Genomic DNA, 16,732 nt, shown 5'->3' with positions numbered 1-16,732 from the left:
TAAATACATTACTAGCATGTTAAAAAAACTTGAACTTGAATGTCACAAAATTCCATAAAAATATAAAGGCATTGTTTTTAGGTTTAGCTTTTTAACAAAAATGTGTGTGTTTATCAATTTATTAAAGTACCGGTTTGGGCACCGTTTAAGCACAGTTTTTAAAGTATCGACTTGATACTGGTATCAGTTAAAATGTAAACGATACCAATCTCTATGTGTTACAATTAGAAGTTGTAACTTGTAAACATTTCTGTTTGGCCGGAATAAGATGACTGTCGTTCAGGGTGTCTCGTACAGAGCCCCTAAAGGGACATGGATGTTTTGCGAGATCTCGCAATACTTTTTAAGAGATCATGATACGATTTGATGTCTTTATATGTTAGGCCAATACTATAATAGAAATCAAACTTCTCCCACGGATGATAGGTAGGCTCCTCCATCGCTTTGTCTGTTTTTTCCTTCATGCCCCTGTAGGGGCTCCGTAGTCTCGCAGAAGCGTGCGTACACAAAAGAGATCTTTGAGAACAAAATGAATGCTATGGTTTCTACATTGCTGTCATACTTGCCAACCCTCACGATTTTTCCGGGAGACTCACGTATTTCAGTGCCTCTCCCGAAAATCTCCCGGGACAACCATTCTCCCGAAAATCTCCCAATTTCCAGCCGGACAACTATATTGGGGGCGTGCCTTAAAGGCACTGCCTTTAGCGTCGTCTCTCACCTGAAAAGGAGACTATTATATATGTCTCTGTTATCCATAGGTTTATCTATAACCCATAACACGGTGGCCGAATGGTTATAGTCACTCATGAACGGTCAGAGAAGCACAAGTCGGCGGCAACGCAGTATTATGGGCCACCTTGCAAGCAACATTCCGTTCTCATTTGCGGATGTTTTCAACAAATCCGTGAAAGATATGTTCCCGGATTCAGAGATCGCTCGCCAGTACTCAAATGGCAGAACAAAAGCTACTCAAATAGTGAAAGGTAAGTGTTGTTTTTTTTAAAGTAAGCAGCAAGTACAGTACAGTTAGTAGAACAACTGTGTTTTTATTACGGTTTACTGTATATATATATATATATATATATATATATATATATATATATATATATATATATATATATATATATATATATATATAAATATAAGAAATACTTTAATTTCAGTGAATCCTAGCTATAAACTTAACCCCGTCCCCCACACCACCAATCTCCCGAATTCGGAGGTCTCAAGGTTGGCAAGTATGACTGTGTCATGTCTGTGTGATCATGTTTTGTTTAAGTTATGTTCTGCTTGGTTTTGGACTCTTTTTAGTTCCTGCTTTTCACTCCCTTGTCTTGTTTCCATAGTTACCCATTAGTTTCACCTGTTCCACGTTTGGACTCATTGTGCACTCTTGTTTGTCACCATAGCAACCCATTAGTTTTCACCTGTCCTCACGACTCACGCACCTGTCTTTAATCATGTCTTCACTATTTAACCCTGTAGTTGCCAGGCAGTCAGCCTGGCGACATCTCAGTCCTGACACTCTGTTTCCTGTCCATCGTTCATGCTGCTCCTTTCGTCCGCAAGTAAGTTATTGTTTATTAAGGCCATAGTTAGCAAGTTTTGTTTTCTGTCCATAGTTTACGCCAAAGTGGTAGTTTTGTTTTTCATAGCCAAGTTTTCTACCTCCGCTGTGAGCGCCTTTTGTTTATTGTTCCTTTTGAGTGTTAAAATTAAATATGTCTTCAACTTCACGCCATGTCCGCTCCAACTTTTATTGCATCTCGGAAAAACAAACTCGCCATAGTCCACATTATGACAGAAAAAAATGAACGATGGACATGAAACAGAGTGTCAGGAGTGTGATGTCGCCAGGCTGACTGCCTGGCAACTACAGGGTTAAATAGTGAAGACATGATTAAAGACAGGTGCGTGAGTCGTGAGGACAGGTGAAAACTAATGGGTTGCTATGGTGACAAATAGTGATGGGTTGATGAGGCCTCATGAAGCGTTTCAAAGATTAAGCTTAAAGTACCAATGATTGTCACACACACACTAGATGTGGTGAAATTTGTCCTCTGCATTTGACCCATCCCCTTGGGGAGCAGAGGGCAGCAGCGGCGCCGCGCCCGGGAATCATTTTGGAGTTGGGGGTTAAATCACCAAAATGATCTAGTGTGTGTGTGACAATCATTGGTACTTTAATCTTAATCTTTAAACACATTGCAAAACTGTATTGATACTGTGTCGATACTGTGTCACTAAATACTGACATCTGCTGGACATTAAAAATCCATACAGGCAACCTATGGACCGACTCAACTGACACTGATTTTATGACCTAGTATATACAATAATATAAACCAAGTCATTGTATTTCATTTAGGATTATTTCATATCTTCATTTAAATAAAAATATATTTTTATCTTTTTTAGATACAGTCAAATAATGTGAACATGTATCGTGACTAGGATGGTAGAAGGTGGGGATTGAACCCCAGTAACCAGCAACCCTCCGATTGCTGGCACGGCCACTCTACCAACTTCGCCACGCCGTCATTCCTGTACCTTCTCTAGTAACAGTAGTGATGGGTCCTGCAACACAGATGCATCGGCGCATGCGTCGAGCTCATAGAGCGAAACCCTGTGTCGGTGCGCGTACCGCTTTTAGAAAGTCACGTGACCGATCATGAGCTGCTTTGGTCACGTGACCGATACGCGAACTGTATCGCACTGACGCCTCCTCTGTGCCCTGTGAGCAACGTTCCCTCTAAGGTGCGCGCCTGCGCAATTGCGCAGTGCTCAAGCCTCCTCCGCGCACACCGTGCGCCGCACAGCCAATATATGTCGCGCACCAAATCAAACCCATCTGAATTCTAAACAAAATAAACACATCTATTCTGTGTAATTTTGAAATGCAACTTTGAGTGACAGTGACAACAAGCGGCCCTAACGGTGTTCGTCAACAACACGCATTGCGCCGCTTCCTAATAAACACAGTTTGGCGCGCAGGCGTCAGTGCGATACAGTTCATGAGCGGTCACGTGACCAGAACAGCTCATGAGCGGTCACGTGACCAAAACAGCTCGTGTTCGGTCACGTGACTTTCTAAAAGCTATACGCGCACCGACACAGGGTATCGCTCTATGAGCTTGACGCATGCGCCGATGCATCGGTGTTGCCGGACCCATCACTAGTGACAAACAAGAGTGCACAATGAGTCCAAACGTGGAACAGGTGAAACTAATGGGTAACCATGGAAACAAGACAAGGGAGTGAAAAGCAGGAACTAAAAAGAGTCCAAAACCAAGCAGAACATAACTTAAACAAAACATGATTACACATACATGACAGATTGCTGTTGAACCTGTGAATAAAATCATACACTTTTCTAAACATTGCTTTTGTGACATAACGTTATTATTTTGCTTTGTACGTGTTTGATAGTGGAGCGTAGCCTACATGGTCGGACCAGGAAGCTCGTTCGAAAAGCAGCATGTTTTGATTTTGCGTTGTATTTTTGTGTCCTTTGTGGTGCCACCACGTAAGGGTACCAATGATTTCAATTATGTTCATTCTGACTAAGACCGAAATAATAATACAAGAGAGAAGGAATGTAGGCTACAAAGACAAATTGCAGGTTTTAGTCTTAATTAGAAGATATACACCTCAGAAACACAAGCAGTAACACCAGTGCTATTAGGAATTTTACTTAAAACCTTGCCTGTACACCAAATAAAGTTTATATGACAGAGACAACTTAAACGTGTAACTGATTAATTATTTTTCCAAATGGCAACAACAAATTGGAGTTGTGTTTTAATTGTCTTTTAAAAAAAGGGTTTTTATCGATCAAAACACAGCAGCGTTTTTCACCAAGCTTCTATTGATGAGCAATATTTAAAACATTTACGATAAAGAGTATTACCGGTAGTTATCAAGTGTAATCTCAATGGTGTCAGTCAATGTGATTACAAACAGATTGTTTTTGTTTGTATGTCTTGCATGTATTGAACATTTGACAATAACGATTAATGTTTATTTTCAGTTAAAACCCAGAATTAATTAAGTTTACAAGCTGGTGTGCTCGGACAGTCTCACCAAACCCTAGGCCTGTGTGGAGAGCACAAAACATTCTGGAAGAGATCTTTTATTGAGCTTTTGAATGCACAAGAGTTGAAGGGGTGCATGTTTGGGACAGACTACAATCCCTCTTGAGCATCAAAGAATCTCGTCAATAGCTTATGTTGATACAGACCAGTCGAAGGACATGGGACAGCATCTAATCTGCACTATGGACTGTCTTTACTAAAAGTAAAAGCAACTGAAGGAAATAAATCAAAGTTGTTGTTGCAGGTCAACATGTTTAATACTATTTAAAAGGAAAATATTTCATCATCAATCGAGTAGTGCAAGTGTACATCCAGCAATGTTGTGGTGAAAGACAGTAGTAGTCCCAACTGAATGATCATATTGTTTATGACTAGGGTTGTCCCAATAACTTTTTTTTAAACTTCCGATACAATACCAATATTGGACCGATACAATCAGCAAGAATCATTCATACGTCATACTCATTCTTTTGTACTGGAATGTTGTGAAATTTTTTATCAAGTGAAATTAATTGATGGTACGTATAAAAACACAAACCTATTTATCATTAACCATCTGGAAAGGACATATACTGTATTTATTTTTTTTGTCTGCATTTTAATTTTGCTTTTATTTTCTTTCATTTCACTTTGTTGTCTGTGAAGCACTTTGAGTCTGCCTTGTGTATGAAAAGCGCTATACAAATAAAGTTGCCTTGCCTTGCCTTGCCTTGCCTTTAAAGGGAAACTGCACTTTTTGAGGAATTTTGCCTATCATTCACAATCATTATGAAAGACATGACGACGGATGTACTTTTTTTTTAAATGCATTATAACTCATATATAAACGTAAATAAAAGTCCACTTACAGTGGAGCTCCTCTATTCCGCCCATAAAACCCAATAAATAACCATCCAAAAAAAACGCCAACAATATTCCATTTACATTTTGTGACTTGAATATTAACCAAGTATTAGTGTTATTGTAATCATAAGCGCTAACGCAGACAAACTATTAAGCGGCGCAGTGATCACTAGCGTGTGTGCTAATGTTTACATCATCGAGTGGTAAGGTGCATTCTTCCTCGCTTCCTTAGCTCGTGAAAGTTTATTGTAGATCATAAATCATGCTCCTCACCTGGATAGTAGAAGGACGAGGATATAATCCAACATGTTGGTACACTTTGACAGCCAATTTAGATACAGAAATGGCGAGAACGACACGAAAAAACGCTTGGTTCACCCCCCCTTTTCTTTGTGAGGATTATGAGTCATTTTCAATCTAAAATGGGAATATACAAACATTCTAGCAGTCTGCATCCTAATGACAGCCAAAGTTGCAAAGTAAGTGATGTTTTATTATGTTTGTTGACTCTTATGAAGTCACCTACCTAGGTTCCATTCTAGAGGCTAACCTTTCCTGTGACAAAATGGCAACCAAGGTAATCAAATAGGTTAACCAACGAACGAGATTTCTCTACAGAATTTCCTCTCTGGTCAACAAAAGCACCTTGAGGATTCTGGCGGGAACTCTCGTTCAACCCTTTTTCGATTATGCATGCACCTCCTGGTACCCTAGCACCTCCAAAACCCTCAAATCTAAACTCCAAACATCTCAGAACAAGCTAGTCAGGTTACTTCTAGACCTCCACCCCAGATCCCACCTCACTCCTACCCACTTCTCTAAAGTGGGCTGGCTCAAGGTGGAGGACAGAGTTAAACAACTTGCACTGAGCCTAGTCCAGGGGTCGGCAACCCGCGGCTCCGGAGCCGCATGCGGCTCCTTGACCACTCTGATGCGGCTCAGCTACATGCATGCCGACCCCCTCGATTTTCCCAGGAGACTTATGGATGTCAGTGTCTCTCATAGACTACTCCCAGGGAAAAATAATCCTATTAACACTCTAATTACTATATAAAGGGCGTGCCCTAATTGCACTGCAGTAATTGTCCTCTATAGCATTTACTTACAGCATGCCAGGGCCAGCCACATGTTGTATGTTGTTATTACTTGCTCACACAGGAGACAGCAAAGCATAGTTACTCATCAGCCACACAGCTTACACTGACGGTAGCCGTATCAAACAACTTCAACATTGTTACGTTACAAATATGCGCCACACTGTGAACCCACACCAAAAAAGAATGAAAAACACATTTCTGGAGAACATCCCACTGTAACACAACATAAACACAACACAACCATTACCCAGAATCCCATGCAGTCCTAACTCTTCCGGTCTACATTATACACCCCGCTACCACCAAATCCCCCCACACATCAACCCCCCCCCCCCCCCCCTCTTCGTGGTTGGTTGAGCGGAAGAGTTAGGGCTGCATGGGATTCTGGGTATTGGTACCGTCAGTGTAAGATGTGTGGCTGCTGAGTTAGTAGCCTTGCTGTCTCTTACGTGAGCAAGCTAAAGCTGCATTCCACTTGTGGCCGAGCAGGTACACTGATTGGGCAGACTGTAGAGGGCGCCAAATGCAGTGTCATCACGCTCTGATATTCGGGAGTCTCCCGGGAAAAACGAGAGGTTGGCAAGTGTGACGCAAGCGACATTCATCCAAAACTCGCGGGCTGCACTAACATCCAATTCCCACATTATAGTGCGTGCCGGTGCGTGTGTCTGAGACCCCTGGTTAACATAGCACAAAGCATGTAAGCTTGGTATGCGGTGTTTTTCATTTTAAATTTTAAAAACATTTTTGTGGCTCCCATTACTTTCTTTAATGTGTGAAACTTGCCAAAATGGCTCTTTGAGTGGTAAAGGTTGCCGACCCCTGGCCTAGTCTATAAAATCCGCTACACCTCCCTGATACCGAAGTACATGTCAAACTACTTCCTTAACGTAAATGACCGCCATAACCACAACACCAGGGGGTGCTCCACTAACCACGTTAAACCCAGATTCCGAACTAACAAAGGTCTTAACTCATTCTCTTTCTATGCCACATCAATGTGGAATGCGCTCCCAACAGGTATAAAAGAAAGGGCATCTCTATCCTCCTTCAAAACCGCAATAAAAGTTCACCTCCAGGCAGCTACAACCCTAAACTAACACCCTCCCCGGATTGCTAATAATCAAATGTAAACAATCAAATGCAGATACTTTTTCTTTTTCTTATGCCTTCTGATCTCTCTCTCTCTCTCTCTCTCTCTCTCTCTCTCTCTCTCTCTCTCTATGTCCACTACTTGATGTCCATACCCCCCCCCCTCCACACCCCTGATTGTAAATAATGTAAATAATTAAATGTGATTATCTTGTGTGATGACTGTATTATGATGATAGTATATATGATAGCATATATCTGTATCATGAATCAATTTAAGTGGACCCCGACTTAAAAAAGTTGAAAAACTTATTCGGGTGTTACCATTTAGTGGTCAATTGTACGGAATATGTACTTCACTGTGCAACCTACTAATAAAAGTCTCAATCAATCTCAATCAATCAATGCAGTGAGAAATAACCAGGGATGTAGTGGGGGGGAAAGCGAACGTTGTGATGCGTTTAAAAAAAAAAGTGTTTTGAGCAATTAATGAATTGCTTAAAATGATCAAAATACTTAAATACGCTTCCGTCAGCCTACCCCAGGGCAGCTGTGGCTACAAATGTAGCTTAGCACCATCAGGTGTGAATGAATGATGGGTTCTCACTTCTCTGTGAAGCGCTTTGAGTGTCTAGAACAGCGCCATATAAATCTAATCAATTATTATTATTATAAATATCAAATGTTATTATAAATGTGCCCATTACTACATTACATATGTACTTACAGCACATATATAAAACCTTGGAACCTTGGTAGTCTTTAGATGGTTTTAAAGGCCTACTGAAACCCACTACTACCGACCACGCAGTCTGATAGTCTATATATCAATGATGAAATCTTAACATTGCAACACATGCCAATACGTCCGGGTTAGATTAGTAAAGTGCAATTTCCCGCGAAATATTCTGCTGAAAACGTCTCGGTATGATGACGTTTGCGCGTGACGTCACGGATTGTGCGGACATATTGGGACACCATTGTGGCCAGCTATTAAGTCGTCTGTTTTCATCGCAAAATTCCACAGTATTCTGGACATCTGTGTTGGTGAATCTTTTGCAATTTGTTTAATGAACATTGAAGACAGCAAAGAAGAAAGCTGTAGGTGGGATCTGTGTATTAGCGGCTGGCTGCAGCAACACAACCAGGAGGACTTTGAGTTGGATAGCAGACGCGCTACCATGAGTACGCAGCTTTGGCTTCCAAACATTTGATCGCTTGCCCGTACGTGCGTGCCGCTATGTGCATGTCACGTACGTAACTTTGGGGAAATATACAGTATGTGCTGTATGAACTTTACAGAGGTGAACGGTACTTTGGGCTGTGGGATTGAGTGTGTTGTGCAGGTGTTTGAGTTGTATTGGCGGGTTATATGGACGGGAGGGGGGAGGTGTTTGTTATGCGGATTAATTTGTGGCATATTAAATGTAAGCCTGGTTGTGTTGTGGCTAATAGAGTATATATATGTCTTGTGTTTATTTACTGTTTTAGTCATTCCCAGCTGAATATCAGGTCCCACCCGCCTCTCACAGCATCTTCCCTATCTGAATCGCTTCCACTGCCCTCTAATCCTTCACTCTCACTTTCCTCATTCACAAATCTTTCATCCTCGCTCAAATTAATGGGGTAATCGTCGCTTTCTCGGTCCGAATCGCTCACGCTGCTGGCGTACATCATTGTAAACAATGTGCAGATGTGAGGAGCTCTACAACCTGTGACGTCACGCTACTTCCGGTACAGGCAAGGCTTTTTTATCAGCGACCAAAAGTTGCGAACATTATTGTTGATGTTCTCTACTAAATCCTTTCAGCAAAAATATGGCAATATCTAGAAATGATCAAGTATGACACATAGAATGGATCTGCTATCCCCGTTTAAATAAGAAAATTTCATTTCAGTAGGCCTTTAAGGGCTTTTATAAGCAAAATAAAGCGACTCCCATAGGCTCCATTGTAAGCAAACTTTTGATCGCATTTATTTAATATTTAGAATGCATAAAAACAAGAAAAACATATGTGTTCCTGTCTTACGTAAGGGTTGTGAATGATAGGCTAAATTCCCAAAAATTGCAGTTCCCCTTTAATTTGAAGTGGAGTGGTAATTGTTTTTGGCTACAATCAGTGGCCACAATAATTCATGAAATTGAGCTAGGATGCAGTAAGTCAAATGATGCGGACACGTTTGTTACTGAACACTTTCTAATGTTTCTGCCTTGGAAACTTTGTACGTGTAAGTAATATGCTACTATAATAATTTCATTATTGTTTAAATTGACGAATGTGGTGTTTTAAACTGCAATATTATTCAATTCATGACACTTTTTACATGTGTCTAGCTTGTGCACTTTACTTGTTGTAGCTGCCAGCTTCCTTTTGGGCTACATTTGTAATTCTCTAAAATACAAAAAAAAGATCAACCTTGTGTACTTATTGGAGGACATTGAGCTGTTCACTGGCTGTCAAGAATTACACAGGTAAGACTGCTTGTATCATAGCCTTGTATAAGAACGTTTAGATGCAAGCCGATTTGTTTACGGAAATCGGACCATTATCAGATTAGGACACCTCTGTTTATGACTATTTCTGTTTATGACTATGTTTTCTCCAATCACATAATTAACTGTCAACAACTGAAAACTAGCAATATTTAACACACATTAGCTAAAAATCACATAAATGATGATAGTCTTTGGAACGGAACTCATTAAGTTGCGCAGCTGTAATGTACTACAGGGGTATTTAAATCTTCAAATTAAAAGTTGCATTGAGAAAAATGAAAGGATAAATCAATAAAAATGCATGATAAAAATGCTAAATCCGGTCCAATGTAGGCCAGGATATGCCCATCCATCCATCCATTATCTACCGCTTATTCCCTTCGGGGTTGCGGGGGGCGCTGGAGCCTATCTCAGCTACAATCAGGATATGCTTTTATTTTTTTTTAAAAACATTGCAATCTTGGCATTTGTATGATAAGTGACAATGCAAGTTATTATAGTGTAATATCTAATAAAACATCTGAATAACAATAAATGAATGACATTTTCAGAATATGCAGAGGGTCCAAAATGGCCATGACCTGATACCATGAATTGATTAACGTGGACCCCCGACTTAGACAAGTTGAAAAACGTATTCGGGTGTTACCATTTAGTGGTCAATTATACGGACTATGTACTGTACTGTGCAATCTACTAATAAAAGTCTCAATAAAAAAAAAACCTCAGTTTGGGCATCCTTGGTGTAGACGACATGTATCCATGCAGCTGATTTAAAAAGAGCATAATGTTTCTATTGTATTGTATTCTATTCATGTTTGGCCAATGAGTGTTAAACACACAATTTCACAAAAATCCAATGCATTGTTATTCCAATAAATGATTGTATGAATAAAGCATTGTACTTGTACGGTTTCCTTTAAAACAACTATAATGACTGCAGACAAAACTGTGAACTCAAACCCACTTAATCTTGCATGAATGGTTAATCCTCTGAGACAAAAACAAACATTCCCAGTCGTCCAACTCCCAAAATATGTTGCAATGAGGATATAGTGATCGGACTACTGCTTTGACTATTTATTCGCTGAATAATAATAATAATAATAATTAATAGTGTTAGCCATATTGCTTCACTTCGTGGTTAACGGGACTAAATGACCAAATACGGTCATGCAAAGACCACTTTTAAAACTCACCTTGAAACTTTATACATTTTTAAAAGACCCTTAGCTACGTTCTACCACAAAGACGTCATTGCTAGCATGTAGCCTCGCGAGTCGTTTCGGCTATTAAAAAAAAAAGTTTTTTTCTTTCTCTTTTTTTTACCTCGAAGTGGTTCCTGTGGAGCATGGCTGCTGACATAGTGAGATGTTCTCGTCCTTTAAAGTCCGCTTCCTTGTTCTACTCGGTGAAAAAGTCTGGCCCGGTCAGCCGAATACCTGCCCTCCGTCATAAAGTCCAAGGCATGTATTTCCACGGAAACCCACCAGAAAAAAGACGAAAAGGAGAATGAAGCACTCGAAGCCTCATTGGAAAGGCTGGACTTGTTGCCATGGTAACGGCTTGTTTGCCCCCACTTTTTATCGTGATTTGGCCCCTCGCCTTCCTCCTCCGCCTCTTCTTCCTCGATGCTTTGTTTATTGTCACCGTGCATGAATGCTGACATCACATCCGTTCATTAAACAACATTTTTCATCGATATTGATGTTTTTGTAGTTCACACGTATGTTTTCATTGTATTATGAACAACACAAGAAAGACACATGTGAACTAAAATTAATATTGTAACCTATTTTTATGGGCATGCCTCTTTATGATGTTCCTGTTATAAGCTGTTTTACAGTATATGCTTTGAGCTTTTATTTTGAAGGCGCCTAGAGCGGAAGTGAGGTCATGTTGTGTGAAGTGGAGGTTTTTGAAGGAAGGAAAATAAAGTGGTCCTCGTGTGAACTGGAGCCTCCGTGTTTGTTATTTTGTAGTTTTATACAGTATAGGCGATATTTATAAACCCTCGGTTACATTGGTGGCAGCGGTGGGATGATTATCTGAAACAGGTGGCTTTCGCCTATAACACATCTGTGCATGCCTGCACCAACTACAGTCCGTACTATCTACTTCACGGACGGGAGGCTCGTGTTCCAGTGGATGTGTTGGTGCCGTCTCATTTGGTGCGCTCTGACTTGCCTTTTTCACATGCTGATTTTGTGGCCTCTTTAGCAGAGAGGCTGGAGACTGCTTTCGCTGGTGCCAGGCAAGGTGGCGCCAACGCTCACGAGAAGCAAAAGCTGTACTATGATGGAGCTGTGCGTCACCGGCCGTATGCAGTAGGGCAGACCTGGTCATTGTACGGCCCGCGGGCCGCATCCGGCCCTTTGCGCATCCCTGTCCGGCCCGCGTGAGGCCAATCATAAATTACAAAATAAATTTAAAAAAGTATCTATGTCGAGTGTGCAATACAACGGTGCTGCTTTTGTTTTGAAAAGCGTTATTTGTATTACTTCCGTGTGGACGTATGCGCGTGTGCGATTGTGAGTGAATTGAACGGCGCAATTACAAATTACAAAATAAAGTTTAAAAAACATCTATGTCGTGCGCGCAATACAACTGTGCTGCTTTTATTTTGAAATGTGTTATTTATGCCGTATGTCCGGGGGGAACCTGTGAGTGAAGGTGCATAGAGACAAGTGATGAGACGCTAAAAAAAGAAAAGTTGATGAGGAATGGCGTGTTTTGGACTGGCAAGTATTTCTTTACATAAATTAATGGTAAAGCCGTGTGCTTAATGTGTGGTACACAGCTTGCTGTGTTTAAATATCATTTTAATCGCCACTACACGAAGAAACACGAGGGAAAATACCGGAATGTGTCTGATGAAGCGCGCGCAAGGGAGGCTGATGCGTTGATGGTAAAACTGCAAACCCAACAAGAACTTTGTGCCATATTTCACACCCCCAGAGATGCAGCCGTCAGGACAAGTTTCGTCATTTCTCACAAAAGCGCCAGAAAAAGTAAGGCGTTTTCTGACGGAGAGTTTATTAAGGAGTGCTTATTGGACTTTGTTGCGCTGATAATGCCCGGAGACATTGACTGTTTTTCGCTAACTTTGGATGAGAGCTCTGATGCAGTCAATTAAAGAGACAACCACAGGTAATGACTTGTTCACAGAGGTAAATGCGTGTTGGGACACGCTGGCAGGTGTGACAATCCAATCCACTTTATTTATATAGCACATTTAAACAACAAAATGTTTCCAAAGTGCTGCACAACAATATTACAAACAATATTCACATATTATCCTTAGCTCCACCAATGACTGAATAAAAAGAAAAAACAATTACATATAAAACCAATATAAAAAACAATATAAAATAAATATGATTAAAAACTATTTTTAACAACAGATGGTTGTCCAAATCTGATGGGGAAAAATGTTGGATAATGCAGGATAAAGTGACCATCAAAAGCAATCTGCTTTTGTATAAAGTTAAGTTAGGTTAAATTAAATTATTATTATTATTATTAATTATTATTATTATCATCATTATTATTTATCTTACGGTATATCAAAAATAATATTGAGCAAAATTTAATTGAAATATTGTCGTGTGGCCCTCCAGCAGTGCTCGGGTTGCTTATGCGGCCCCCGGTGAAAATTAATTTCCCACCCCTGCAGTAGGGGATCTGGTATGGCTACGTAATCCGACAGAGGACAGGATGAAACTTGCTCCCCACTGGAGGGGGCCCTACAGGGTCCTGTCTGCGTTGGACTCTCAAGGCGAACCTGGACTCACCTATCATATTGGCAACCCTTTGGAATTTGATGGACGGGGGCAGGTCGTCCATTATGATAGACTGAAACCATACACACTATCGATGGCTGCTGGTTTTTCAAAGGGCATGCCTACTTCTCCTAGTCAGGCTCCCTCATTGCTGGACGAGGGGTCGCCAGAGGGGGGTGCTGGGGCTGACGAGCCGCTGACCTCTGGTGACACAGGGACTGTTCAGATTACAGGCATCAGAGAGCCACTACAGACTGTTTCTCGTTCTGGGAGGAATGTGAGACAACCAGTTCGTTTCAAGGACTTTGTCACTTTTGGTTAGCTGTTTAGAAATAGAAAGAAAATTAAACAAAAGTTGGGCTTTCGGTTGGAGGTTGTCAAGGTCACTTAATATGTTCTTACTGTGATGGCAAATGTTTCATATGTGTATAGTATGTCTGGATGCTATGGTGTATCAGAATTTTCTGGTGTACGTGGGAATAGTGTGGCATGCGTGACTGTGCAGTGGTGTGAGGGGAACATGCATATTTATTTATTTTTGTGTGTGGGTTAACTCCTGTGTTTTGACTGCCTGTTGTTTTTGCAGTTATTCTGTTATGGTGTTGAAACGAGGACGTTTCTTTTTGTAGGAGGGGAGGTATGTAACCTATTTTTATGGGCATGCCTCTTTATGATGTTAAGTTCCTGTTATAAGCTGTTTTACAGTATATGCTTTGAGCTTTTATTTTGAAGGCGCCTAGAGCGGAAGTGAGGTCATGTTGTGTGAAGCGGAGGTTTTTGAAGGAAGGAAAATAAAATGGTCCTCGTGTGAACTGGAGCCTCCGTGTTTGTTATTTTGTAGTCTTATACAGTATAAGCGATATTTATAAACCCTCGGTTAGAATATTATAAGGCCTATATTCTTACTATGGTATTATTATGAATTAATATTGTTATAGGTTAGAGACTTCCTTTTTATTGTCATTCAAATTTGAAGTTTACAGTCCAGATAAGAACGACATTTTGTTGCACTTTTGCATATGCATCCACGTTTATGGATGTATGTTATATTGTTTTTATATTCCAGCGGGTTAATACGTTTTTGGGGGGAATCGTTTTTGGGAGTCTTACGGCCTGAGGGAAGAAGCTGTTACAGAACCTGGAGGTTCTGCTACGGAGGCTGCGGAACCTCTTTCTAGAGTCCAGCAGTGAAAACAGTCCTTGGTGGGGGTGGGAGGAGTCTCTGCAGATTTTCTGAGCCCTGGTCAGGCAGCGGCTTTTTGCGATTTCCTGGATAGGAGGAAGAGGAGTCCTGATGATCTTTTCCGCCATCCTCACCACTCTCTAGAGCAGCGTTTCTCAAAGTGTGGGGCGCGCCCCACTGGTGGGGAATATAGACATGACAGGTGGGGCGCGAGGAACGGGAGGAAATTTTACTTTGATTTTTATTTTTTTTTTATTATTATATTCTTTGATTTTTTTTTTACTATGCTTTCATTTTCTATACACACTGGAAATCACTTTGTGATTCTGTCTGTGAAATCCGCTATATAGATAAATGTAAATTACTTATTTTTCCTGTATGCTTTACATTTCTAGGTAGGAGCGAAAGTTTGACAGACAGCAACAGTAACTAATGGGGGCGGGGCTAAGCGGAAGCTTTGTGAATGGCGAGTCACTGTGCGAGGATTTGCTGTTTTGCAAATACATAAAAAATAGAGCCACTGCTGATGAGCTGTTCAAGATAATGGACAGTTTCCTCAAAGAACACGACCTTAAATGGGAAAACTGTGTGGGCTTTTGCTCTGATGGCGCGCATGGCAAAGTCAAGAAATGGGCTGCAGGCTCTAATAAAGAGGGTTGCGGCAAATGCGCATTGGACACAATGTGTCATTCACCGGGAAGCACTCACGTCAAGGCAGCTCAGCCCCGAATTCAATGAGGTTTTAACAGTGGCAGTGTCAAGCCTGCAACCCCGATTTGAAAAGCTGTGCAGTGCAAAACAGGCTCATTGCAGCCACTAATGCTGGAGTACTGTAAAACTCATGTTCACTTGCCCTGTCCTCCTTTTTTTGGCAAAGATTGCAAAGTGGCACTTTTATTTTCATTTATTATTGAACTTGATGCAAGTTATTTGATTTATTATTGAACTTGATGCAAGTTATAACACTTTTATTTGATTTATTATTGAACTTGATGCAAGTTATAACACTTTTTTTGATTTATTATTGAACTTGATGCAAGTTATAACACTTTTGTTTTATTTATTATTGAACTTGATGCAAGTTATAACACTTTTATTTGATTTATTATTGAACATGATGCAAGTTGTAACACTTTTTTTTATTTATTATTGAACTTGATGCAAGTTATAACACTTTTGTTTGATTTATTATTGAACTTGATGCAAGTTATAACACTTTTGTTTGATTTATTATTGAACTTGATGCAAGTTATTTGATTTATTATTGAACTTGATGCAAGTTATAACACTTTTATTTGATTTATTATTGAACTTGATGCAAGTTATAACACTTTTTTTGATTTATTATTGAACTTGATGCAAGTTATAACACTTTTTTTGATTTATTATTGAACTTGATGCAATTTATAACACTTTTGTTTTATTTATTATTGAATTGATGCAAGTTATTTTATTTGATATTGAACTTGATGCAAGTTATACCACAGCTGCACAGTTATTTTATTTATTATTGAACTTGATTTTATTTTATGTTATTGAGTTTGAATGTATAAAACTTGATGTTACTTGATGTTCGATAAATTTGAAAATGTTAAGCTTGGCATTAGCGTTCTGTTGGGGCGATGGGGGCAGGTGGGGCTTGAAAACTCCCCCTTGTCCAAAGTGGGGGATGACAAAAAAAGTTTGAGAACCACTGCTCTAGAGAGACTTCCGGCCTGAGGCTTTGCAGGCTCCAGTCCAGACAGAGATGCTGTTGGTCAGCAGGCTCTCTATAGTGCCTCTGTAGAATGTGGTGAGAATGGGGGGAGAGAGCTGTGCTCTTTTCATCCGACGCAAAAAGTGCATGCGCTGCTGAGCTCTTTTTACAAGAGCTCCGGTGTGTAGGGACCAGGTTATATTGTCAGTTATCTGCACCCCCAGCAACTTGGTCAACCAGATGTTTCACCTCCTCCCTGTAGTCCATGTTGTGTTGTCACGGATGAGGCCCATTACTGTTGTGTCGTCCGCATACTTCACAATGTGGTTAGTAGTGGACCTGGCGCAGTAGTCATGGGTCATCAACGTGAACAGCAGCGGACTCAGGACGCAGCCCTGGGGGGAGCCGGTGCTCAGGGAGATGGCACTGGAGGTGTTGTTGCCCA

At 40.5% G+C, this 16,732-nt stretch overlaps 1 protein-coding gene across 4 annotated transcripts in view; it reads right to left on the bottom strand.

Annotated features, from left to right (window-relative positions):
• Positions 1–16,732, bottom strand: part of dennd2b (DENN domain containing 2B) — a 116,580-nt gene that overhangs the window by 71,977 nt on the left and 27,871 nt on the right. Inside the window, exon 1 of one of the 4 annotated variants that reach the window (XM_062028818.1) lies at positions 10,956–11,278. The exons of 2 other annotated variants lie outside the window; for them this stretch is intronic. The gene's annotated coding sequence lies outside the window, so the exon portion shown is untranslated. Of the gene's footprint in view, positions 1–10,955; positions 11,279–16,732 lie in introns of those variants that run through there. One more of the 4 variants, XM_062028829.1, reaches the window with a different exon arrangement.

This window comes from Entelurus aequoreus, linkage group LG02, assembly GCF_033978785.1.
Source record: "Entelurus aequoreus isolate RoL-2023_Sb linkage group LG02, RoL_Eaeq_v1.1, whole genome shotgun sequence".
Taxonomy (NCBI): Eukaryota; Metazoa; Chordata; class Actinopteri; order Syngnathiformes; family Syngnathidae; genus Entelurus; species Entelurus aequoreus.
The sequence above is the reverse complement of the archived record's forward strand: the minus strand, read 5'-3'. Positions and strand labels throughout refer to the sequence as shown.